At 44.7% G+C, this 27468-nt stretch overlaps 1 protein-coding gene across 13 annotated transcripts in view; it reads left to right on the top strand.

Moving 5' to 3' along the window:
- The window catches only part of RAPGEF1 (Rap guanine nucleotide exchange factor 1), a 111134-nt gene that overhangs the window by 4710 nt on the left and 78956 nt on the right, over positions 1 to 27468 (top strand). Inside the window, exon 2 of one of the 13 annotated variants that reach the window (XM_083596859.1) lies at positions 9608 to 9778. The exons of the other annotated variants lie outside the window; for them this stretch is intronic. The gene's annotated coding sequence lies outside the window, so the exon portion shown is untranslated. The remainder of the gene's footprint in view (positions 1 to 9607; positions 9779 to 27468) is intronic. 13 annotated transcript variants of the gene reach the window in all.

Here is a 27468-nt window from a genome sequence, read left to right on the forward strand (position 1 = left end):
CAACCTAGGGCAATACTTTTCAGGGGATCTCCCATTCCTTCGGTTAGGGGGCGAAGCAGTAGCCAGGATCAAATACAGCCCTTTGGGCTTCTGTCCAGTCCTTAGCTCTCTTCCCAGGCTGTCATTCCCCTCTCAGGCTTCCTCCATGCCCTCCTTGAGTACTTTTGCCTGGCTAGGATGTATCCTTAAACTGTGCTGTAGCTACCTGTTTGTCTGGGTAGAGGATGGAGACAGGCATGGAAAGGTAGTATTGAAGACTCTGGCCTTTGTACAGCTTTGATGAAGCCCACTGTGCCATTCTCAGAATTACATCTGTTGCCCTCCTACTAGTGTCATCTTGCTCCCAAAAAGTTGCCTATGAAGCAATGTGGACTGAAAAGGATTCCCCAACCCAGGCGTAAAGGAAGGACACAGGGGTTTGCCTGATGCTGTTGGGAGGCAAGGATCCCAGTAGCACTGTGGAGCACTGTGAACCTCTGGTGAAAGATTAACTGGCTGTCCCAGCAGGTTAATTGGAGAAACGAAATGTCATGTCAGCCTGCCGTTACAGGACAGCTAGACCTGGCTGTTCTTTCTCTTCCTGGCTGCAAATAATAAGCCCAGGTACTATATCTTGAAAGGCAGCTAGCAACTTCTGCAAGCTTATTTGCAAAACTGCCTTCAAACCAGGGGCTTTGGAATCTTTTTCAAGAAGTTGTTATGGTAAAGGTAAAGGACTCCTGCATGGTTAAGTCCAGTCAAATTCGACTGTGGGGTGTGGCACTCATCTCCGCTTTCAGGCTGAGGGAGCCAGTGTTTGTCCGCGGCCAGCTTTCCGTGTCATGTGGCCAGCAGGACTAAACTGCTTCTGGTGAAATGGAACACCATGATGGAAGTCAGAGTGCACGGAAACGCTGTTTACCTTCACGCCACAGTGGTACCTATTTATCTACTCATGCTGGTATGCTTTCAAATGCTAGGTTGGAAGGAGCTGGGACAGAGCAACAGGAGCTCACGCAATCACACAGATTCGAACTGCTGACCATACAATCAAGAAGTATTATCAAATATCAAGGGCACATTCCAGCCAAGAAATAACACTCAGGTGTGAAGGAGGGCCGGTGAGGGATGTGGCCTCAGAGAGGGTGATGGCTTGGGGAGTATTCCAAGGGCCAGAAAGAGAGGCCAGAAGGCTGCATTTGGCTCCTGGGCTTGAGGTTCCTCACCTCGTTTGGAATTTGCAAGGCTCATTTCGCACCTGGCTATTAGCCACTTGCGACCAAGTGAAGATGACCAAGCGAAGGGCAGCAGGATGGTGTCTGACTTCATCATCTGGAGGTGCATGGCTGGGGATCCTTGGACCTTGACTGTGTTCACACACTAGTAACACATCCTGTAGAATTCTATGGGTTATGTTTTATCTGCACAATCCAAATGAATTTCAGTAACCAAAAAGTCATATTGAAAAATACGACTTTTGAGCTGTCTGGCCCCAAAATGGCAACTAGGCATTTCATTTTGGTGACTGTACCCTGATTTAAGAAGCCATTTGGTGCCTAGCTTATAATATTTGAATTTCTAACATTGCTCTGTTGAAAGTAACAGGTGGTTATGAGACTGATTCTATGCATGCTTATTTGAAAGCAAGCCTTGTTGAATATGATAGGATGTGTACTCCCAAGCAGGCATATACAGAGTTGCAACATTTACATCATCTTAAGGTTAATTAATCCATAGTAATTGATCTTACGCAAGCTTGCTTTGTCTACAGGAGTATTTCGCAAACTTTTGATAGTTGAGGCATGCTTCTTCTAAATTAAAATGGGAGGTTCCCTCTGTTTCTTTTTCCAACAGGCTTATTTTTTAAAGCATTGAAGCAGCTTCCCCTCCTGTGTTTTTGTCAATAGGCAACCAGCTTCAAGGGTGGGTAATTCTGACGAGTGTGCGCACTGGGAGTGATTAAATGTCTCAGCTGCTTCTAATGTAGAGACTTCGGGAAGGGCAGTAGCTCAGTGGTAGAGCGTCCCATATTCCATCCCCGGCATCGTCAGGTAGGGCTGGGAAAGACACTTATCCTGGAGACCCGCTGCCAGTTAATGCAGGCAGTATGGTAGGGTTGTCATATACAGTATTGATGAGCAAAAAAGAGGACACATTTGCCAATTTCCAAAGGATGTTCATATTTCAGCACCATATACTACTGTTTGAAGCAAACACACTCCCCAGAAATTTCTTTATTAGTTGTGGGAGTCCCATGGGATATTGCATTCAGAGGCTCTGGGCAAAATCTCATGTCTTAACCACACAGTGTTGTAGTGAGGGAGCTTAGGCTAACATCATTTTGAGCTTTTCAGACTGAGCCCAATTTAGATTTTTACAACATAATGTGTCAGAACAATACTAGCCTAAGTGCATACTGCCCCTCCCTTTAAAAAGGGAATGATTTTCAGAGCAAACTGATACTTTCTTTCCCTTTCCAAAGAGACATTAATGAAATCTCCTATCATGAAAAGATTGGGGGGGAGCAGACTTAAGCATAATATGTCTTCCTAAAGATAAACAAAGCTTTCTTGATTGGCCAAGAACATCCCTTCTCCCCCCCCCCTTCTGTAGAAATTTAGAGAAGTGGCAATTTGGGAACGAATCCTGATGGCCCCAAACAGAAAGAAAAAAGCTGATTCTCTCCCCACCCCTATAATAGTAAATAACCCTCTTCCCCCATCCTAAAGAAAAATGATGTTTCCTCTCCCACCGGTCCGCGCTCCCAACTCTCCCACACTTAGCCATCTACTTAAGTTCCAGAAGGGCCGTTGCATCCTCACAGCCTTTGGTGGGCCAGGTGGGGAGGCAACAAGTTCCACACCCAGCACACCAGGTCCATCTTGGGACCTTCCTCATTCCCATCACTATAACTAATTGTAGGAAGAGAAAACACAGAGGCAGACATTTTCCAAAAGTTTAAAAATCTGCCTGGACAGTAATTTCACCCCTGAAAAAGAGGACATGTCTGGCAAAAACTGGACGTATAGCAACCCTACAATATGGAGGATATTGACCCAAGGAATCTGACTCATACATAGGAAGTTACCTTTTATGAGGTTGATGAGGTAAATCATTTGGAGATGCAGAAAGTGGCCTCATTATTAAGATTTTCCCATAATCTAGTGAATTACAACTGCAGAAGATACAAATCAAATAAGTAAAATAATTATAGGTCCTTACCACCCACAAAGGACAGTAGTCCCTGCCAGCTCTCACCTGGGATTTTTCCTTTCTCCTCCCAATCTCTCACCCTGGGAGACCAAAATTTCCAGGGGTCTCTCTCCATCAACCACAGCTAATGATGGCCACTTGACTTTCAGTTTCACCAATTCTTTCGTGGCAGAGGGGGGAAAAGATTAAAGATTTTCAAATACAGGAATTCCTATAATTCATTTTAATATTTCTTGTCCACCATAAATCAAGCCTTCTAGTTTGCTTTAGATACTTTAAGAATTAGTTCCCTCTCTGTTTTCTCAACAACAGAAAGTGGTACTCAAAGATTTTCAAATTTTAGATTTTCCCCAGCAGATATTTTTTTTGGGGGGGGGGTGTCTTGTGACCATCCCAAAGATGTTTTAAAAAGAGAGGATGTGATTCTTATTTACCTATAAGGTGACTGTGTGGCATTTTGGCATGATGGTGTTACTCCATAGCTTACCAGCTCATCCTATCTTCTGTCCAAAATGCAGGCATAGACAGCAGGAAAACGGCTTTGATCCAAGTGTCTTGAGGTTGACTCCCAGATCACCATGACCTCCAGAGTGATCTGTCGGAATTTTTTCAATCACCACATACCGTAGATTCCGGTGTATAAGATGACTTTTTAACCCCGGAAAAGAGGTTAAAAAGTTGGGGGTCATCTTATATGCCGGGTATGGGTGGCACGGCTTGGAGCCTCCCCCCCCCCCCCCGCTGCTCCGAAACAGCAGCAGCGGGCTGTGGGCTCCGCTCTGCGCCGGGAGAAAGTCGCCCGGCGGGGAGCCCCCCCCACTACTTCGGAGGCAGCAGCAGGGGCGGTGGGCTCTGCTCCACACCTGGCGGCTTTCTCCTGGTGTGGAGCTGCCTAGCGTATTAGGCGACTGGGCTTCTAAGACAAACCCCCAAATTGCAACTGCCAATTTGGGGGGTTGTCTAATACTCCCAGTCACCTAATATGCCGGAATCTACTGTAATTATCTTCTGTCAGTTGCAGCGAGCAGATCCACAGCTAAATCGCCATTCCTCTCTCCCAGAAGTGGCCCCAGAGATGCTCAAGGGATTGGAGTCTGTGAACTCTGATGCCAATTTACCCTTATCTGCACCTCCTAGGTTGATGTGTGGATCAGAATAACAAATTATTCCTTCCAATTTTGTAGTTATCTGAATTTTGAGATTGTTATTGACTTTTAAAAGGTGTTTAAAATGCATATTTTATAATGAAATATTTAAGAAATAAGTACACTGAGATAAAATACATGCTTGGGTATAAATTTCATTTTTCCAAAATAACATTTTAATGTAGACATGAGATGGAGGCAATTTATGAATGGAAATCGAAATGGACAAGAAATCTGTATACTTGGCACTCAATCCTGGAAATAACTGGCAGGCTTGCACTAACACTGTGATCAGCTGATTTCTGCTTTCAGGCTGGTGCAAATGTATCTTACTGCTCACCGCATGGCAACAAACTGTATGTATGAAATGTACACCATGGGTGCAGTGCATAGCTTTTACATCCGGTAAACATTGAGTGCTGATGTGTGGTGAGGGAGAGCCAGCTTGGACATCAGAAGAGTCTGGCTCCTGGATCAGGCTAAAGGCTTGTCTAGTCCAGCATCCTGTTCTCACAGTGGCCAACAAGAGGCCCATGATGGGAAGCCTAAAAACAGGACCTGAATGCAATACAGCAACTGCTGTTCAGGGGCAGATTGCCTCTGATAGTGGAGGCAATTGAAAATAGTGTTGAAAATACTGTGGTTATAATCTAAAAAACAGTATTGCTAAAATAAACAAAGTAGCAACTGACTCATTAAGGTAACACGTGGATGCCTGTTCGGGTGTAAGAAGGGAATGTGTGTTTTGTGTTATTGGGATGGGGAGGGAGACAGCTGGAGTCTAATGGAATGCAAGGCAGCTGGCTTGTGACTTAACCAAAAAGCTGAATTTGGAAAGAATTTCTAAATTTATTTTCTGGGTGTGGACAGTTCCTTTGGGCTCACCATCAAAGAGAAGAGGGGCTCAAAATCTGGCTAAAAATATCTGTTGGTGCAACCCGGCCGCCCTTTTTGGCAAGAGATTTTTCTCCCCCATGTATCCTGAACCCATAATTTGCTTTTTCCAATGTAGTTGTTGCTGCCAGACTCTTCCGATGGCGGAAAGGCAACGGTTAGTTCTTCATGTGGGATTTGGTCCTACACGAGGCAGTGATGGCCACCATCTTGGAGGGCTTTAAAAGAGGAATAGGCATATTCATGGAGAAAAAGGCTATTGCCTCTACTGTTGGAGGCAGTGTACCTCAGAGCACGGGTTGCTGAGAATCACATGTGGTAAGAGTGCTAATGTACTCAGGTCCTGCTTGTGGCTTTCCCTTGGAGGCAGGAGTGGGGAACCTATAAACTTCCAAATGTTGCTGAACTACAATTCCCATCACACCTAACAAACACAGCCAGTGGCTAGAGATGAAGGGTGTTTCAGCAACATCCGGAAGGCCAGAGGTTCTCCACACCTTCTCTAGGGCATTTGGTTGACCACTTTTAGAACAGAACGCTGGACTAGATGGGCCATCAGGACTTTTCTTGCATTATTATGTGAGTGTGCTGCTGATTTCCTTAAGACATCTACTCTGCTTTGCAGTTCTTTGAACCATAGAGTGGGAAAGGGGATCATACAATGCACCAGATATTGTGGACACCCAACTCCTGTCAGTCCCTGCCAGCATAGCTAGTAGCCAGAGATGATGAGGGTTATGGCCCAGCAAAATCTGGATGGCCACAGATTGGCCAACAATAGTCACATTGTTTTGTTTTGGTCATATGTCACCAATTTGAACAACATTTGGCAATAGACCAATTTACACTCTTTCTGGGGACAGGTAGCTCACTGCTAACCAAAAGACGCATCTAGGTACTTAAGCTGAATTCAGTCTGGCGGAGAACAAACTCCCTAGCAGTGCTCAGACAAAAACTTGACATTCCACCCCAAAGTTTGGAAACTACCTCAGTTCTTTTGAACCAAACTCTGAAAGTTTCCCACTGCCACCAATGTGGGTCAGTAGCTCTGGGAAAAGTACCATTCCCAGTTCTCCTTGCATTTGGCATGCACAGCATTGGCTTGACTGTTCTTGGCCATCCCACAATCATTCTGCGGGCCATCTGGGTGGAGCTTGTGAGATATCAGTGGACTGCTGCCTCCACCTTTAGCTTCTCTGGAGTTTTTCCTCTTTGGTTTGATCAAGCAAGGTACTTCTGTTCACTCTGAACCAGAATGCACAATCTGAGGACTGCATGCAGTCCTCAATACCGTTTTTTTGGTGGCCCTCAGCAACATTTGACACCCCCCCAACCTAATGCTGCCTTCCTAAAGCTGGGTGAGTGAGGCACTGTGCTTTGTGAAGGAGGTAGGAGGACTCCCGGTCCCTGCCATAGCCTTGTGCCTCCTTCCCAAAGCCTGACACCTTGTATAGCTGACTTTGGGATGACAGCATGAGAACAGGGTGGGGCATGAGATTTTGGACTCACTCCCTAGCCCCTGTGCACGCAACTAGGCAGTGTGTGGCCCACAGGTTCCGTGTTGAAGTATTATTGCAGCTGACTTGGTATGAAAAGTTGGACTGCCCTGAATATGAATGATCTTCACTTACAAAGGGTTGTAGCAGGGCATTGCCTGCAGGGTATGACTTTTTCAGAAATATGTAGGTCATTAAAGAATTGCAACTGCGTGGGCAGCATAATTGTGAACTAATTTCACTCATTAATTACTCTGCAACAATCTTCAGCCCTGGTTCCTTTATTTATCCATTCATATTCTGTGTTTCCAGAAAACCATTCAAAGCTGATGACAATTGAAATCCGTAGAAAAGGACAGACACACCCCAAACAATCCATTGTGTACAATGGTCATGAACAACTGATTGCATTGAAAGGTCTCAGGAGTTTCTTTAGTGCCTTCCATGGGTTGTTTCGTCTTTGCAAATCTCTTATAGTTTTCTGAAGTGTGTTTTCTGATCCAGTGAACCTCTGTACATGTCTGTGGTCTGAATGGCATTAAAATAGCCTTAGGAATGTACTCTGTATTTAGAAACCAGTTCTGTTTTTTTCAAAAAAAATTGCCAACTGTCATGCAGAGAAAAGCTCAAGGGGAAATCAATAGTTTAGATAGGATGTGCCCACTAGGTTCAGGCTCATAAGCCTCTGCCTAGCTCATTGCTTTCCAAGCTTCTGAAAAGAGAAGATTGATTTAAAAATAATGATATTTGGAGACAATTTTCATTCTTATCCTAAAAAAAAGCTTACTTTTAGAGCAAGGTGTGAGGAAATTGTGGCCCTCCAGGTATTGCTGGACTCCAGCTACCATCAGCCTTGCTCATGTTGGCCAGTGGTCTGCAATAATGGATGTTGTTTGTCTTCTTATTGTTTTGCTCTGTCCATCTTGGGAGACAATGGAAGAGTGTGCCTTTGGGAGTAAAGTCAAACTGTTGGAGAGCTACAGCTCTTTCTGTGACTGTAGAGATTGATACAGGAGAGGCATATTTTGTTGCAGGTGTGGCAGATGAAGGCATCTGGTTTTGGTGCACCATAGTGTGTTTTTTTCTGTGCTCTTCCCAGTCATTTCTCCTTTGGTCACTGCTGTGGATACATGACCTGACTGTCTGTCTCCCAGCACTGTAATCGTCTGCAGGGAATTCCCATATGGCAGGGTTAATGTTGCCAGCCTTCATACAACGTTTGTGGACATCTTTGTAATGCAGAATTGGTCTGCCAACAGGCCTAGTGCCTGAAGCATGCTACCTGGAGAGCACATCCTTGGGGATCCTGTGATCTTTCATTCTGTGTACATGACCAAGTCAGCCTAGGCCTCACTGAGACAGAAGTGTGAACATGCTAGGAATGTGGGCTTGGGAGAGCACATCTTTGTTTGAGACATGCCATGTGATGCATTGAGGCATCACTCCTGGCAAGTTGCCCACGACTCACTTCCATAGAACAGTGTGCTCAACATGCAAGGCTGGTACACCTTCATCTTAGTTTTGGTTGTTAGCATCACATTCTCCCATACCCTTTTGGAGAGGCAAGTCATTGCCTTGCCAATATGCTTGTCCATCTCAGCATCGATGGAAAGGTTGCTGGTTATGGTGGAACCCAAGTAGACAACATTTTCCACCATCTCAAGAATGTTTTCACTAATCTGATGCTGGTGATGTCCTGACCCAGGATGTTGGTCTTTATTGAAAGGAAGCTGCCTTAGAGCACTATGACTCATGCAGAGATAAATCAGGCAGCCTCCTCTGGAGATGGGCCATGAGGGATGTAGTGTAGGAATTGCCTTCTTAGGTTATAATCCTTTTCTAGCCTTCTACCTCAAGTTGTAGGTGGTGTTGTTCATTCTGCACTTGGGGTCAATCTTTATTTCCAGAATCTCAGAGAGAAATGGGAAACATGTGAAATCATATTTGGAATTTGCTGTCCATATAGGAGAGTGCTGGATCTGTTATTTATTAAATTTTTACCCCACTCTTTCTTCCCAAAGAGCCCATGCATTATGTGTGCACTTGGAAGCTTTGCAGCCTTCCCTCCCCTAAGAACCAGTAGAAGCCAGTGGCTCTGTCGCACAACACATGCAAGCCATCTACCAGTACATGAACTACTTAGTCTGTGCCTTTTCTTATTCCCAGGTAGAAGAGGTAATGTTTTCTTGGTTGAACTCCTTGTTGCATTATTAAATGCTACTTCACTGTGTCCTAAACAATGTCGGCCATTCAGGATATATTCAGGTGCTCATTTAGATCAGGAGTGGGCACCCTACAGCCCATGGGGAAGCTGATCCCTGCAGACAGTAACTTTGTCAGCCCTGAACTTGGAGGTCTGCTGAACATGAGGCCAGTAAAGCTCCTTATGCTGCAGTTCTGAAGTGTCTGATAACCAACCGGCTTTGGGAAGCACTGCACAAGGTACTTTTGACCAAGGTGGGTGTGGGTGGGACAAGCCATCTATCAAATCACCTGGCATCATAATGATGTCAGGTGATTGAGAGGTGAATTGTCCCCTTCCCCTGTAAACATTGATGGTGGGGGGGGGGGCGGGTTCGTGGGGGGCAGGAGCCTAGGCAGGAAAAACAGTCTGGAGGGAGGGAACCTGAATCAGATGGGATGATGGAAGCAGCAAAAGCTCAGTTTGGACCTCTCTCAAAGAGCAACCTATTCCTCCAGTAACAGGAAGAGGGGAGTGAGAGAGAAAAGGAGTAGCTGAAAAAGAAAAAGGGGTGGCATGCAGTCTGAGGGCATGCAGATCTCAACAGAAAAGGGTTCCTCATCCTGACTAGACTTCTTTTTTATCTTGAAATACTGCTTTCTTCACTAGCATTCTCTTTCTTCTCATCTTCCCTTTAGACTTGCTCACTTTCTGTCTCCACCTCCTCTTCTCCTTCTGTTTCCTCTTCCTTGATGAGTTGCAACTCAGTGTGCCAGTGGGACGCCATGGAATGCATTGAGGCGATGCGGAGGTTCTCATTGTGGCGTTCGACCTGTGATGGCACACTTACACATGCCCTGGATCAGATGGTGAGGCCTGCATGTGTGAACATGAGACAAGGGCTTGCCCCAGGACATCCAGTGAGCTTTTGTGGATGAGTAGGGAACCTGAACCGTGTCCAAGCTCAGTAAAATATCAGTGTGTTGTGCCTTTAAAAGTGTTGTGAAAGGATTGTTTTCTCCCTATTTACTTAATGGCCTTTCATTTCTAGACTACCTTTCATCTATATAAATCATATAAAATTCAACAGCACATAACCGCAACTGAAAAGAAAATCGAATGACAGTGTCTTGCATACTTCTTTAAAAACTGGCATTCATACAGCCTTTTCTTCCTACTTATCATCTCAAAAGACTGTATAGAAAAATATGCCTTCACATGGCAGTGAAAGATTAATATGAAGTGGAGCAGTCTTATTTCAAGTGGTGGAAGTTCCACAGTTGGGGTGCTGCTACAGTGAAGGCCCTGCCCCTACATAGTGAACTGCTCTTGGGAGTGCCAAGAACAGGGCCACCCCCTACAGATATCAAGGCATGAGTTGGTCCTGAGCCATTCAGAGCTTTATACACCAGCTGTTGGCACCTTAAACTGGTGATAGTCCACACAGCCATAAACCTGCCTATATCTTAAGATGGAGGTTTTGCTCAGTGGAACTGTAGCCAATAAGATGCACAGCAGGTGGAGCATAGGAAACAGGGCCTTTTCTGTAGTGGTGCCTAAAACATGAGAATCCCTTTCAGGATAGATCCATCCAGTTCTGTCTTTTTGCTCACAGTTTGACGGGCTAGGCAAGGCTCATTTCTTCCAGCAGGCTTGCTTTCTGATCTTTTGAAGTCACTTTCCTGGTTGCTACCTCTGCAATTTTGTTTTTGTGCATTTTCAACTTTTTATAAATGCTTGGCAAATAAGAACAGTTTGCTGGATCAGGGCAGTGGCCCATCTAGTCCAGCTTCCTCTTCTCACCAGCTAGATGCCTTTTATCTCCCCTGAATCTTTTTGTATTCAGCTTCATTGGATGGCCCTCGAGTCCTACTATTATAAGAGAGGGATGAAATCTTTTCTGTATCCCTTTTCTCATTCCTCATAACACGCCTTTCTAAACTCAAAAGCCCCAGATGTCATGGCCATTCCTTGTGGAGTTTGTTAGTTGCTTGGAAACTTGACACTGATATGCAGGGGTTCAAATGCCTTGAAATGCTGAAATAAATAGGAAGCCATTTTGCCTCCTGCCCTCCACTCTCCCCCAGCTTTCATAATTTATTTCCCAAGAGATATTTTTATTTTATTGGGGATTGGGCAGGCAAGGGCCCAAGCAGTTTGTCTTACAGATGACAACTGTGTTGAAAATATATGACCAGCTGTGGCTGCATTTGAATATTCTTATCTTCCCTTGATTTGCATATTCATATCTTCATTTAATTTGTGCTACTGCTTTGATAAGCTGTGCAGGTTGGCATTAATAAGTGGAACATAGGCACTTCCAGACATGTTTTGGATTGGCTATACTCAGCTGTGAAGGAGCTTTGGCGGGGTTGATGTGTTCAAGACCACAAGGGACGCCCCACCCTTGTTCCCAAAGCACATCTAGTGTCTATTGTGCCTTACAATTCTTATTGCTCCTCCTGCCTTAGATCATAGGGGTTGATACAGCTAGCATCTGTCTTTCCTGGTGCAAAATGCCACTGGACCAGGGATGATCAGAATTGTTGCTCATGATCCTAGCAGGTGGAGACATTGTGAGCGTGACCTTTTGTTTTCAGAGTACTGTACTGTCATGGGGAATAGAGGGTTCAGTCTGGGTAGACCTTTCCTCTTCTAAGAGAGCTTTTAGCTGCTACCCACATGGTCCCCTTCCTAAGATAAGGATTGTGGTGTTCTTGGTGTGCTTGGGATGGGTGAATGCATGAGCAGAACTGGAACTGACAGCTCACTTGAGTTGGGGTGCCCTTCCCTTCCCAGTTGTGGAAGGAGAAACTGATCCGGGATGCATTGCTTGTCAGTTTCGTTAGGGGAAGGACCTTAGCTTTATGAACATCTGCCTTGTATGCTGGCAGCCTCAGGTTCTCCCCCCCCCCAAAAAAAAACAATTTGTTGAATTTTACATTATTATTATTTTATCACAATTACATCATAACAAATAATAACAAATTGAATTCCCCACTCCCCACCCCATGACTTCCCTCAACTTCCCCTTCTGGTTTTTTAACATATAAACTTGTCCTGCTTACAATACTATACTTCTGTATTATATCCTTAAATTGAATGTTGTTATATTCTTATCATTTTAACCTCATCTTTATAGCTTCTATGTTTATATTATTAATTGTAAGTGTTTACTCAGACCCTGCTAGTGAGTCCATTTCTTTACATTGATTCTGTAAATACAGCATAAATGGTTCCCAATCTTCTTTAAAATCTCTATTGTCTTTGTCTCGGAGTCTTTCAGTTAGCTTCGCCATTTCAGCATATTCCATCAGTTTTTCTTGCCATTGTTCTTTGGTTCATATTTCATTGCTTTTCCATCTTAGCCGCTGTTGTAGCGTACATGAACAGTTTTTTCTTCTTTTGGCATATCTTGACCTGAAATGCCTAATAAAAAGGCTTCTGGCCTTTTAACAAAAGTTATCTTAAACATTATTTTCAATTCATTATAAATCTTTTCCCAATACTTTTTAATTATTTTACAATTCCACCATATATGAAAGAATGTGCCTTCTTTTTCTTTACACTTCCAACACTTATTGGAGCCTGTTCTATACATTTTTGCCATTTTAGCAGGTGTAATATACCATCGGAACATCATCTTCCTGTAATTCTTTCTTAATAATATACAATTGGTAAATTTTAAATTTACTTTCCATAGTTTTTCCCAGTCTTCCATTTGAATATTATGTCCTACAGGCAGTCTCAGGTTTGGTCCCCATTGGCATCTCCAGGTAGGGCTGGGAAAGACTCCTTGCCTGAAACCCTAGGGAGCTGCTCCCAGGTGGTGCAGACAATATTGTGTAGATGAACCTATGTTCTTAATTCAGCCCTGTATTCAGAACCTTGAGGACTAGACTTTTACTTTACTTTTCAGGGAAAGGCCATTGCGCAGTGGTAGAGAACATGTTTTGCATGCAAAAGATCCCAGGTTCAACCGCTCCAGGTTTGGCTGGAAAAGACTCCTTGCCTGAAACCATGGAGAGCTACAGCCAGTCATTGTAGAAAATACTGAGCTAGATGGGCTGAGGGGCTGGCTCTTAATCAGGCAACTTCCTCTATTGAGCACCCCTAATTCATGCTTGTCACCCATAGTGAGTAAGAATTGCCTTCAAGGGACCAGAACAGGAAGTTATTCTGCAATGTTTTTGTCTTCCCTTTCAAGCTGCTGATTTGCCACAAATACATTCTATACATAGATATGTCTGAGAAGCAGTCATTTTTGTGGACAATTGCAAAACTGTACTGCTCATTTATTTATAGCCATTATATTTCGAAACAGAGCTTTGTAGCCACGAGGACTTAGAAATTAAAGTTTGGCCTCCTAGAGTTTCTCTTCCTTGGTTCAGAAGAGCGAATGGGTGAGGGATGGGTTTTGTGGGCCTTCAGTGGAGACATGTCAAGAACACTTAAGCACCAGATCACCTCACCTGACACTGCATCTTGAGCGGTTGTCGTCTAACAGCTTTGATCCCAAGATGTCCCCAAACGTATGCAAGTTTAATTGACCTCAGAAACCAGGATTCTTTTCTTTTTTCTTTTTTAGAGAGAGATTACATAAGTACCACTAGCTATTGCATGTTTTAGCAGGTCTTATTTTCCACCTCTCTGAAAAATGCATGGTTCAGAGTCTGCATTGCCAGTTGTCTGACATTAGAAGCAGCTGTAAGGTGAATTATTCATCTGTGCTGGTAACTTCCAGTAGCTGGGGGATACCTGTGGAAAGACTTGAAATGACTTGGCCTGAATGTTCAGGGACTTAGTGCCCGGACACACAGAATTGCTTGGTGCCAAGCAGTTAGCAGCACCCTCTAAATAATTGGGAAAGTGGGGCAGAAAGTACTAACAGCCTGGCCTTCCTAGAAGGTGGGCTCATCAGATTTCTTTTTACAGATGAGAAACTGAAACTTCAGGGGCAATGTTCAATTTGTTCCTTGTTTCCAAATGTGCGGCCCATAATTAAAAATGTCCAGGTAACTGTGAAGGTTGTGTGTAGACAGTAATTCTTCTTAATACCAGCTGCTAGAAACCACAGGAGGGAAGAGGGCTCTTGTGCTGGGGTCCTGCTTGTGTTTTTCCTGCAGGCATCTGGTTGGCCGCTGTGAGAACAGGATACTGTACTAGAAGGGCCATTGGCCTGATCCAGCAGGGCTCTTCTTACATTCTTATGTTTTTAGAGACCCACACACCCTTTTGCCTCTAACTGTTGTCCCAGAAGTCTGATCTCCCAATTTGCATAGAAGGAGCCTCTTCTCCCTTGCTCCTCTTATTTTGGAAACACCACCAAAAATCTTAGTCTTGAAGTCCTGAAGAATTCGTGGAATTTGGTGGGGGGGATTGCGGGAAAGGAGGAGAGTTCAGATTCTTCCACAGCAACCAAATTCCACACATGTTTAGAAACCACCCAACTGTTGAGCTTCCAGTGAGACAAACAAACATTCTTAGAGCAGCCGGATTGTGTTAAGTGATTTTGTTTGGAAACTCATCAGTTTGACTTAGAAAAAGAATTGTTTGGAAACATTCTGCAATCTTAAAATAAAGCTGTCAGGAATGGAAACCGGGAAACAGATGACTGAAGGATCAGCACTTGGTGTTTACAAGGAGTGCTTTGGAAATAAACTGTGTTGAGGACAGATCATTTGATCTGAATAGGTGGAAGACATTATAGGCATTTTACCAGTCAGTTCTGACCTGGCATTCCTGTCACCTTTAGGGAAGACACACACCCATCTCATGGGTCTGAGAGGTAGGGATGGATGAGTCTTGATCTGGTCCCTGCTCCTTGAATATGAGTCAACTGGCTGACTGTTTTATCCCAGCTATCAGTAGCGTTCCAGGATTCTCCTCATTCTTCGGTAGTAATGTAGGAACTTCATATGATCATACAGGAAGAACTATGCTAGTGTCAATTTTGTGCCTGGGGTTTCCCCTCCCAGTCGCTTTTCCTTTTGTGTCATGTCTTTTAGATTCTAAACCTGAGGGCAAGGACTGTTTTATCACTAACATTTGTAAACTGCTTTAGGACCTCTCCCCCCTTTTTTATTTTTGCTAGAGGAATGAACTAAACATGCTTTAAATAAATAGGTCTTCCCTACCCTGATCCATTATCTGATTTTTATTTCTTTATTCTGACTCATTCACGTGGTTCCTCCCCTTTTAACTGCACCTTGAGTAAGATTTGGTAATGCCATCAACCGTGGGTGGTGGGTAGTAAATAAAATGGCTTCCAAGACTGGCTCTGGCCCTCAGGCTACCAGTTTAACTGTTCCTGCTGTTAATTGAAATGGGTGGAGGCAGGGAAGCTTCTAAGGCACAATAATAGACACATCTTTGCATGCTTTCTCTACTCAGTATTTTTTTTTCTCCCAGGAGAGAAGTTTGGGAGACAGCTCAAGAAGGGCGGTGGCGTGGGTGGTAATTGTCCCTCAGGGCTATGCTTCCTTGCTGGTGCGGGGGCAATTAGACCATTGTAAACAAGTTGATTTAGCAATGTACTCATCTGTCTAAACTGGAGCAGGGCATGACATCATTCTCTCTTTCTTTTGGCTTGCATTAGGCTGCCATTCTTGGCACAGTGCTTGTGAAGGAGTTTGCTGCTCAAGTGGAGCAACGTGCTTAGGACTAGATTGGTGTGGGGCAAGCAGGGTGATGGCATATGATGTCCCCAGTTCTGGGTGAATTACAACTCCCACCATCCACAGCCAGCTTAGCCCAGTGTTCAAGGATGGTGGAAGTTGCAGTCCACCCACATCTGGGGACCCACAGTTGAAGAACACTAGGTATGTAATATGATATGTTTTCCACCTGAAGGTTTCCAGGGTAGCTAAAGATTTTATTTATTTATTCTTTTCATTTATGAATCAGTTCCCATACATCCCCAAGCCCTTGCTGGTAAAAACACCAAAAATGAAAAACATGTATGAAAACAACTTCTAATCCATTACAGATACAAACAAGGATAAGATTCTGCACTTAAATTGCTTTTTTTAAATTGAAGGTACTTCAGTGCCCTTTTAATTCCTTGTCCTCCTTTCATGACTGAGAGAAGCAAAAGAGATTACATGTATGTAGACGAAATGAATTTGTATAATTTATACTACCAGCAGCAGAAAATAAAACAGATAAATAATAATGACTTTGTTCTTTACAGCAGGGGGTACATGCAGTTCTGACCACAAGTGTGTTGTTGAAATGCTGGTTAGCCTCTGCCTTTACGAGAAACTCATGTTTTTGCCTGAGAGGGTCAGTACACTTTGCTTGCCTGGAGCCCTCCTGCAGCTTTGCCCCACTGAGGAAATAGTGAACAGTGACAATGGATGGTTGACTAGGCCGTCAAAGCAATGAAGTAAAACAAACCTCTGCTCAATCATCAGTGCTTGTGCTTAACTGGAAAAATAAGCAGGAATCTAAAGCATTCAGCTTTACAGATGTGTTGAACCAATTAAAGCCAGAGCGTTCCCTTGAATGCAACCCTTGAGCAGCTGAGGAATCTCTTGGAAAGCTGACACCTTTGGTGAGTGAAGGGTGTGCCTCTAGCTAAGATGTTTGGGGAAAGCAGCAGCCTGGGATGCCTTTGGCAGCCTCAGCGGGAAGCTGAGGCAACCTTATTGGACCCTTATTTTAATCCCACAAACCCTGGCAGCTGTTGCAGCCCCCACTCCCAACTGAAGCCAACAAACGTCTTAAGTTCTGTACATGTGCATAAAAGCCTTGATGAGTAATTTGAGTATGACTTTGCAAAGGGCTGTAACTCAATGGTAGAGCATCCAGGTTCAATACCTGGCATCTCCCGGCAGGGCTGGGAATGTCCTCTGACTGGAACCCTGGAGAAGCCTCTATAGGTTATATTTTATCTGCACACTTCGAATGAATTTCAGGAATCAAAAAATCTTATTGAACAATACGAGTTTCTTTTTGATGACTGTAACCCTGATTTAGGGACGCGGGTGGCGCTGTGGGCAAAACCTCAGCGCCTAGGGCTTGCCGATCGCATGGTCGGCAGTTCGAATCCCCGCAGTGGGGTGAGCTCCCGTCGTTCGGTCCCAGCTCCTGCCCACCTAGCAGTTCGAAAGCACCCCTAAGTGCAAGTAGATAAATAGGTATCGCTTTCTAGCGGGAAGGTAAATGGCGTTTCCGTGTGCTGCGCTGGTGCTGGCTCGCCAGAGCAGCTTCGTCACGCTGGCCACGTGACCCGAAGTGTCTCCGGACAGCGCTGGCCCCCAGCCTCTTAAGTGAGATGGGCACACAACCCTAGAGTCGGACACGACTGGGCAGGGGTACCTTTACCTTTACCTTTAACCCTGATTTAAGGAGCCATTTGGCGCATAGCTTATACATCTGATTTTCTAACACTGGGCTCACCTCAAAAAAGGGTATTATAGAGTTGGAACAAGAAGTTCAGAAGAGGGCATCCAAAACAAGCAAGTGACTCCACCATGAAGAAATTTGCAGTGTTTGGGACTTGCAGATTTAGAGAAAAGGAAAGTTAGAGGTGCTAAGATAGAAGTTTATAAAATTATGCATTGCCTGGAGACAGTGGATAGGGAAAACCTTCTCCCTCTCCCTCTCCCCACCAGAACTAATGGACATTCAGTGAAGCTGAATGTTGTAAATTCAGGACAGATAAAAGACTCAGGCTGGCGCCTCCATGACAGCCGAGCTTAGATGTTGCTTCAGCAGCAGTTTTCCCCCACTGAGCCTTAAATAAGAGCTGAAGCCCTGTCTTAGCTCCTGGCTCCTCCTTCAGTGGGAGGAGGATCTTCATTTAAAGGGGCCGAGGCCGCTTTAGCAGTTGTTTCTGATGGGGGTTTAGGTTTTTCTAGGGCTTCTGAGCTAGAAACACAACATCCTTGGGTCAAATTGATACTGCCATAATGGGCTTCTTTTACTTAAGTGTTTCTGCTTTCTTATATACCACTGAGGGCAATTCCTTTTCCTGTTCCACATCCTTAGACTAATCTCCTGGAGAAAAAGAGCCTGAAAGTCAGGGTTCCACCCTTGATAAGCTTGCATCAAAAGGTTTGTTTGGGGAGTGAATGAAGTCAGAACATGGAATAATGCATTCTTTGAGCTCAGGAGTTGTTACTTTTTTTAAAAGGCAGGAATGGGGAAACTGTGGCCTTCCAGCTATTGTTAGACTCCACCTCTCGCCATCCCCTACCATCAGCCTTACTGACTGGGGCTAATGACAGGGGAGTTCGTTGACATCTGCAGGGCCATGAGTTCCATATCCCTGTATAATGGGAATGCATTTCTCATGATGCACTTGCTTCCCTTGGTGCATCATTTGGGAATCAATGTCCCCTTCCTCATCACAGCACACAGATATGCAGGGCACACAGATGTGCAGGGCAAGACATGAGGACTGGTTGGTCTGCCAAACTAGTGCTCTTCAGCATGGCTGTGTCACCTGAGGCTGATGGGAGTTGTAGTCCCAAACATCTGGAGGACACCAGGCTGCTGATGGCTGTCTGGTTCAGGACTGGTAGTGTTTGTGAAGGCAACTTTTCAGTGTCGTCTCTGAGTGGCATTGAGGATGCTTTTGTGCCACAGCTTGACTCTCTTGTCACAGCACTTGGAGCACTCTCTCCACGGCGAGTTGTGAGGCTGTTCTTTTTATAATAATAATAATAATAAAGCCTCTCTTGTCATTTCAGTTGATTCAACAGATGCCATTTAATGTCATAATGTTTGTCCTGATAACTCTGGGCGACTGTGGCTGCATTGTGAGTGGGTCTGGGTTTTACAAGGAGTCCTTTGTGTGCTGTGTCTCGACTTGGATACCCAGACTGCGGAAAGGATTGAGTTTTGGGCCAAGCCATCCTTGCTCAATCCTTGTAGCCATCTGCATCTGTGGACATTCTGGGAGCTTGTGTTGCCAGAGGCGGTCAGTGGTTCAGCAAGAGGCTGTGGATTTTCCATCCTGAGCTGAAAGGGCAAAGCTTGATTAGCAAACATTTTTGTATGCACATGTCATGGGTGATGGATGTGTTTTCTGTTAAAAATACGACCAATGGTCACCAAAACTATGTTTCAGGCAGCCTTGCAGGAGTCCCTTGGAGTCACTGTCAGGCTTTTGAGTTGTTGCCCAATGAGGCATTAAGTGATATTGGACAGGGTTCTCTGCAAGAAAGGTTAAGAACGTAAGAAGAGTCCTGCTGCATCAGGCCAAAAGTCCATAAGAACATAGCATAAGAGAAGTTGTCAGGGTCAGGCCAATGGACCATTTAGCCCAGCAACTTGGTCTCACAGTGGCCAACTGGGTGCCTCAATGGGAAGCCCACAAGCAGGACCTGATTTCAAGAGCTTTCTCCCCACTTGTGATTTCCAGCAACTTGTATTTTATTTAGAACATAGTCATCATGGCTAGTAGACATTGATAGACTTCTTCCTCCATGATCTAATCCACTTTTAAAGCCATCCAAGTTTCTGGCTGTCACAACATCTTGTGGGAGTGAGTTTCATAGTTTAGCTATGTGCTGTGTGAAAGTATTTATTTCAGTAGCCATGAATCTTCCCCTATTCAGTTTCATTGGGTGATCTTGATTTCTAGTATTATAAGCTGGAGGGAACTGGCAGGATCCTTGCAGTTGCACTGGACTCAGCGTAACAGGGTGTGTGTGTCCTGTCCAACTCCAAGCAGGGAGAAGACTCTGCTGACTGGACCTGATGGGAACTGTAGTTATAAGATCATAGAATTGTAGAGTTGGAAAGGACACTGAGGGTCACATATTCCAACCCCCTGCATTTCAGTAATCTCAACTAAAGCATCCATGGCAGATGACCATACAACCTCTGCTTAAAAACCTCCAAGGAAGAAGAGTCCCCAAGGGAGACCATTCAACTGTTGAACACCTATTACTGTCAGAAAGCTCTTCCTGATGTTTAGTCAGAGTCTCCTTTCTTATAGCTTGAATCCATTGGTTTGAGTCCTACCCTCCAGAGCAGGAGAAATTAAGCTTGTTCCATTTTCCATGTGACAGCCCTTGATATATTTGATGATGGTGATCACATCTCTCAGTCTCCTCTTTTCCAGGCTAAACATACCCAACTTCCTCAACCGTTCCTCATAAAGCTTGGTTTCCAGACCCTTGATAATCTTTGTTGCCCTCCTCTGCACACATTCCAGCTTGTCTATTGTTGTTCATAGAGTTTCCCCAAAGTCCTTTGCCCATCTAGTTATCAGTGTAGTAAGTGGGAGAAAGCACAGGAGGACTGTGAAGGTTATTATTGGTGAAGGGGGAGCCTCCCAAATGGGAAACTCCCACCAAAGTTTTCATTGTAAAAGAGGAGTGCCTTCCTCCTGAACCCCATCAGACAAGGAAGGTAGACTCATGTCTGGAAACAAAACACCTGGAGGGTACCATGTTGTGGAAGGCAAATGCATAAAGTGTCACAGGTGACCAGGCAAGTGGCTAAATGCAAGCCTACTCAAGCTGTGGTAAATAACAGTTTCAAATTGAATCTGTTGCCAGTTAGGAACAGAGGGTTTCTGTGGGGCTGACTTGAGCCCCACACCATGAGTGCCCTTGTGCACGTGCCACGCTGCGTTGTGAAGACGTCACAGTGACATGATGTCATGGCCCTATTAGAGGCCTTGCGGCAGAGGTGCAGACCCAGGCTCAGTTGACACTAGAGCGCCTGAGTGCCAGAGGTAAGGCGGTGATGCACTGTGGGGGGCAGTGAAAGCTGGACAGTAGCAGGGCGGACACATACAACAACAAAAATTGTAGGTTGTCCCCAAGGACCCCTGGAGTTGCGCCAGGGCTTATACTACCTTACAATACATCAGAGCATAGGTCCATGTACCTCAGAATTGTCAACATTGGCTGGCATCATTTCTCCAGGATTTCGTGTGCGTGGATATGTTTCTTTCTCAGCTCTGCCCGAAGATGCTGGGTGTGGAACTTGGGATCCTGTGTATGCAAAGTATGTCATGTGCTGCTTGAGCTCTGTCTGCTCTGTAAAATTTGCTAAGAGAGTGGAGGAATTTTCTTGTGTGAATTTTGAACAGTGGAGAAGGAAACTGTTTTGTTTTCGGTTTTGTTTTTTGCCATCTGGAGTGTGTGTGTGTTTCTGAGATATTATTCTTATGCTGGAAACAATATCGGTCGCACTCAAGGGACTTTTGGATGTCTTCTTACCCTGGGAAACCTGTCTAAAACATTTTCCCTTTCAGCTCTCTTCCTTTTCTCCAGTTGTATAGAGGGTGTAACTGTTTCCTCGAAGGGAGCGCTGATGGCAGGAAGCCAGGGTTGCAAGACACACACACACAAACCCGATCTAGGATCTGGATTGTTTTAAGGGAGGAAGGTTTTGACTTCCCCCTTTGCATTCTAATACATTGATTTATATTTAAGCAAGGAAGTTGCATGTTGATTCTGACCCTTGCCAGAGCAGCTGTTCCTTATGAGTAAGCCACATGAAGCGGGAGGGATGTGTGGAGAAATCTCGGGAAATCCTCAGCATCAATAGGAAGTGGTTACCGCCTTCACTGGCTGGCAGCAAAACACAACAGCTGCATCTCTCTTCTCTCTCTCTCTCTCTCTCTCTTCAGGATTATCGTGTAGATTAGAGAATAAATGAGGAGAATCTCTTTAGAATAAGCAATGCTAAGTAATCTTGTACCATCACTTTCCTGATCAGTTATCCCTTCTATCTTCTGTGTGTTCTAACCATTTACACCTGATTTTCCTTTTTTTAATTGTAAATGGAATTGGGGGCGAGGGGACGCTCTCCAACTTGGTTTTGGTCTCTTCTGAGCAGCGCCTTGGCCTGACAGACCCAGATGACGCAGCAGTTTATCACTGATTTTAATAATTTTTTTAACTGTTCTAAATAGATGTTTTAGCTGTTCTTTTGTAACTGATGAATGGTTTGGGTTTTTTTTACAGTCAAGTGGTATATAATTTTTGTGAAATAAATAAATTATTAAGTAAGGTGGCTTGCAGCATTAAGAAATAATAGCATAATTATTTTGAATAGGTAAAACGTATGACAGATTTTAAGTAATCATTTTAGCAAAGGGAGAAAGTATTACTTGCCTGAAGCCACCCATAGCAGCTGAATTGAGATTTGAATTCAAAGCTTTCCAGCTCACACTAGGTGTTGGTGTTTCTGGTGATGGGAAGAACTTCAGCTTTGGAGGAAGAAGGTTCAAGGTTCAGTACCCAACATTTTGGGGTAGGATTAAGACAGACTCTTTGAAACCCTGTAGAGCTGCTGCAAGTCAGTGCAGACAATATTGAACTAGGAGGTCCAATGGTCTCATTCTGTGAATCACCCACTCCATCTAGGGGAAAGTCTGCAACTTGGTGGTAGATCATCTGTCTTTCATGCAGAACGTCCCAAGTTCAATCCCCAACAATATCTCCAGGTAGGGCTAGGAATGTGCCCTTCCTGAAACCCTGGAGAGCTGGTGCCAGACATTGTAATAATAATAATAATAATAATAATAATAATAATAATAATAATAATAATAATAAAAAATAATTTATTTATACCCCGCCCTTCCATGTTCAGAAAACCAGGCTCAGGGCGGCAAACAACAAATTTAAAGCACTTAATTGTAATACAACGTAGAAGCAGCATAAAATACAGTATAAAAGCATGAATAGCAATAAAATTCAAAGTTCAAAAATCAATTTGGGGGAAATCCATCCAATAAACATTAGATAGTCACCAGGGCTAGCTGGCTGAATTAGTCCTACTTGTGCCAGCGAGGCGGCCAGGGGAGAATTAGCTGTGGGATCCAAGAGCAGGTAATCTACATGTGATCCATGCGACGGTCATCTCCAGGCTTGACTACTGTAATTCGCTCTACGTGGGGCTGCCCTTGAAGCTGATCCAGAAACTTCAGAGGGTGCAGAATGCTGCAGCGAGGCTTCTCACGGGGTCTCTGCCATGGGAGCATATTCACCCAGTGCTTTTCAAACTGCACTGGCTCCCGGTAGAGTACAGGGTCAGATTTAAGGTGCTGCCTTTGACCTTTAAAGCCCTTCATGGCCTAGGACCCTCATACCTACGGGACCGCCTCTCCCGGTATGCCCCACGGAGAGCCTCAAGGTCCATAAATAGCAACACCCTAGTGGTCCCGGGCCCTAAGGAAGTTAGATTGGCTTCAACCAGAGCCAGGGCCTTTTCAACTCTGGCTCCGGCCAGGTGGAACGCTCTGCCTCATGAGACCAGGGCCCTGCGGGATCTGATTTCTTTCCACAGGACCTGTAAGACAGAGGTGTTCCGCCTGGCCTTTGGCTTGGAGCCAATTTGATTCCCTCCCTCCCTCTCTTTCTTTTTTCCTTTCCTTCTCCTCCTGCGATGAGGCTACATTTTAATATTTTAATGTTTCAATATTTTAATGTTGTATTTTAATTTTGTTTTTAAGTTGTAATCATTCAACTTGTTTTTATTATTGCTTGTAAGCCGCTCTGAGCCCGCCTTGGCTGGGGAAGGCGGGGTATAAATAAAAATTATTATTATTATTATTATTATTATTATTATTATTATTAAAGGGGAGGGGAGGAAAGAGAAGGGAAATAAAAGATCAGGCTGAATTCAAATTAAAGGCCAGGCCAAATAGCTCTGTCTTACAGGCCTGGCGAAAGGAAGTTAAATCCTAGTCTCATGGGACAGAGCCCTAGTCTCATGGGACAGAGCATTCCACCAGGTCGGAGCCATCACTGAAAAGGCCCTGGCCCTGGTGGAGGATAGTCTGACTTCCTTAGGACCCGGGACCTCTAAACTATGGTTATTCATGGAACTTATGTTCCTCTGCGGGGGCATACCAGGAGAGGCGGTCCCGTACATACAAGGGCCCTAAGCCACAATGTGTAGACATTATGGAGCTAGATGGACCCAATGGACTGACTTGGTATAAAGCAGTTCCCTGTTATCTTGCTCTGCACCAGTTCCAAGATCAACAGATCCCTTCCTGTTAGGAGATAGGCAGACACGCTTGATAGGTTTCCTGTCATTCTCTGCTTTCAAGGCCCATACCAGATAGACAGCATTGCTATTTGGATGGCTACCTAAGCAGAAAATTCCTGCCTTGAATGGAGATCAGGTGCATAATTTTCTTGTAAGTTGACAAATGAATGTTGTGCTGCATAATATTCCACTAATCTTTGCCTGAGAATATATACCTTTCTCTTTGTCTGTCTCTTATCTCTCACTCAAACACTCTGTCGCAGTGGGATGGTTATCTTCTTCTTTGAATGAGCAAGCCCAGCCAGAGAAGATACTAAGATACTGCCTGGAGCTCTAGGTGAATCACAGCTGTAAGAAATGCTTGGACTGCTCCTGCAGTGCTCATTCAGGCTGGTAAATCCTCACCTGCATGGTTGCCTTTAAGTAACAAATCCTGCAGTTGACCAGGGAACAGAGTCAGGCGAGTCCAGGCCTGCCTAACTTCAAATTTTAGCACCCAGTCAGCACTCACTTAGAAAGCTGCCTTATAGCGACTCAGATCCTTGATCCCCACCTAGCTTAGCATTGTCTACACCGAGTGGCAGCAGCACGCCAGGGTTTCAGGCAGGGCACATTCCCATTCCTGCCTGGAGATGCCATTGGCGATTTAACCTGGGACCTTATGCATGCAAAGCAGGTGCTCTTATCACCAAACTATGACCTCCTCCCACATCTCTAGTGTCCCCTAACCTAGTTTTCTCTTAATGTTGTCAGACTGCAACTCCCATCATTCCTTGACCCTCAGATGTGCTGGCTGGGTCTTAGGGAAGTTGTAGATGAAAACGTCTGGAGGTTACCAGGTTGGCCTAGCGGGATCTCATTCTCTGTGCCTATCATTATTCTGTTTCTTGTATGTTGTATGGTAAGACCAGACTTAATCTTCCCCAACACTTTAGTCACCCTTCAGTAGTTAGCCAGCCACATCTGCTGTGACATCTTCCTCTTGCCTCAAGGCTTCCAGGTTTGGTCATTGGGGTGTATACTGGTTCCATGATTTCAGCCGCCCAGTTTCCTCTTGGGTGTCAACTCCATTGCTGCAGCCAAAACTGTTACATGCATCAGCAGCTCTGCCAATGCATGGTTGGTCCTGCGCATAGCGCATAGCAGGCTTGGCCTCTTGTTTTGCTGAGAGCTTCCAAGCCTCCAGGTTGCAGACAGCTGTTGTCCACTCCCTGTTAATTAGGGAGGCAGAAAGAGAGCTGGCTGGAGTGACAAGGCACCATCTCCCTCAGGCTACACATTTTGATCTGATTTAAAAGGACCTTATCAGAGAGAGATGGGGGAGGGAGACCTTTCTCCTTGCACCGGGTTGGACATTTGCAAACAAAGGGAATGCAGGACTTTTAAAACCATGCTTAGATTTTGGACAGATTTCCATAGTTCAGAAGAATGAACTATGGTTCCAGGTAGGGCTGGAAAAGTCCCTGCCCCAAACCCTGAGGGGGTCTATCAGTGGCTACTAGCCGCAGTGGCAGATTCTGCCTCCGCAGTCAGAGGCAGTAATGCTTCTAAATACCAGCTGTTGGGAACTGCAGCCTGGGAGAGGACGCTTGTACAAGCCCTGCTTGTGGGCTTCACATTCAGGCATCTGACTGGCCATTGTGAGAACAGATGGGCAAATTGCCTGATCCAACAGGCTCTTCTCATGTCCTTCTCTAAAGACTGTCAACCCATCCCACTTGTGGTTTCTTGCTTCTAAGACTGAGAACACATCATACATTTGAAGGATGTGACTTCCCCCAAAGGATCCTGGGAACTGTATTTGACCCCTCTTGAGAGCAACTATTCACACCACCCCTTAATAAGTGACAGCTCCTAGGATTATTTCGGGGTAGTCAAGTGCTTTAAATTAGCTTTAAATGTACAGGGGTCTGATTAGAGCTAGCATTGGCTACAAACCAATACTAGCAACAATATACTCTCCCAGTTAGAATTCTTCTGTTGGGAGGGTGGGTGCTGGTGGTAGGCTTTTAGCAGCAAATAATTTTACAGCTTTCCTCCTTTCCTAGCATTTGCTCACATGGTTCCTTCTCTCACCCCACCCCCCACCCCTCCATTGGAAGCCTGTGAGCATTGACTACTTTTCCGAAGAGTTATGAGATCAGGGACCTTAAATGTTTTTTATTGCGCCTTGTGGGTAATTGGGTTCCTAATGAAAATTGCTTTCCAGGGGATGGGGTGGGCAGTCCTTGGAAGCCTCTACTCAAGTGCCCTCAGTTGGATGATTTAACACTTGGACAACCTAAGAAGCAGCGATCAGATAATGCAAGCAAACAGTAGAGCTCCAGGCTTGGAGGGGAGGCAAGGAAGAACTTTTGGCCTGTGGGTGACACTAAGCTCTTCAAGGGGATGGGTGCCTGTGTTCTATTTAAGGCAACTGTTGATCTGATTCTGTGGGCAACTGTTGGGTGGACTCAGTGTCTTTTAAAAAGAAAAAAATGTATTCCAGTATGTAAGCTGGTGAAGCATTTATTTTAAAAAATATGGTTGTTTTAAAAAAACCATTATAGCTTTATTGCTGCTGCTTTGGTGATAGATACCTCCTTTTTATTTATTTTTTGCTGGAGTTCTTGACGTTGTCCTGTGGCAGGGATGAGGAAGCTGTGTTTCTCCAGATGCTGCTGGACTACAACACCCTTGACCCATCTGGCCGTTGGCCTTGCTGCCTGGTACTGATGACCAGTGCTTAAAAAACAACAACATGTTTAGGAGTTCTATCATTTTCCTACTGATGTTGAAATACTGTCCTTCAATAAGGCCGAACTTAGATTCACAAAATGTTTAGGTGTATGCATCCCCCCGCGTCCCCCCAGAAAAAAAGCACTGCCACAGACTATTGGTGGTCCATGTAGCACAGTTTGTGAGGCAGTGGGCTAGAGGTTCTCCATCCTTTTCCTCTGTTTTTGTAACCGATAGGCTGACTGGCTCCTTCCTCCCACAATATATCTTTGTCCTTCACTCACTAAAGGAAAGCTATATTGTACAAATGGAACTCCACGTCAGCTAGTTGTGAAGAGTTTTATTTATGTTGGTTACTTGTAAATAAAAACAAAGCATGGAGCTGTAGGGAATGTCTATAATAGCATAGAAGGGACATTTTTCTGCACTTGTGTTTCAGGCCTTGAACCCTGAACATCAGACTTGCTTGAAAACTGTAGAAATAAAGATGTAAATTAGCTGTTTGGGGTTTGTTTGTTGCATTTTCAGTGCTTTTAAAAGGTGAGTTCACTGCATCTAAACTGTGATGGGTTGCTAGGCTGAACCTTATGTTATTGAGAACACTCTCCGGATATAAAGGTGTCCAAGCCTGACCTCCCTTGGCCTCTGACATTTCATGTGCTGTGATGCTAAGGCTGGGCTGTAGGATTATTATTACCATTCCCCTGATGCCCTGTTGGCTGTCTTTCCCTTCATTTTGGGGCACCATCTCCTTTTTCTGCCTTTAACTAGACAGTTCAGTTCCCAAAGAATGCATCTCTTAGTTTAGCACTAGCTAAAATTAGTTCTGAGCTACTGATTTGATGGTCAGGATCACAGGATTGGGGCCACGATC

This window comes from Podarcis filfolensis (assembly GCF_964270895.1).
Source record: "Podarcis filfolensis genome assembly, chromosome: Z".
In the NCBI taxonomy this organism is placed as follows: Eukaryota; Metazoa; Chordata; class Lepidosauria; order Squamata; family Lacertidae; genus Podarcis; species Podarcis filfolensis.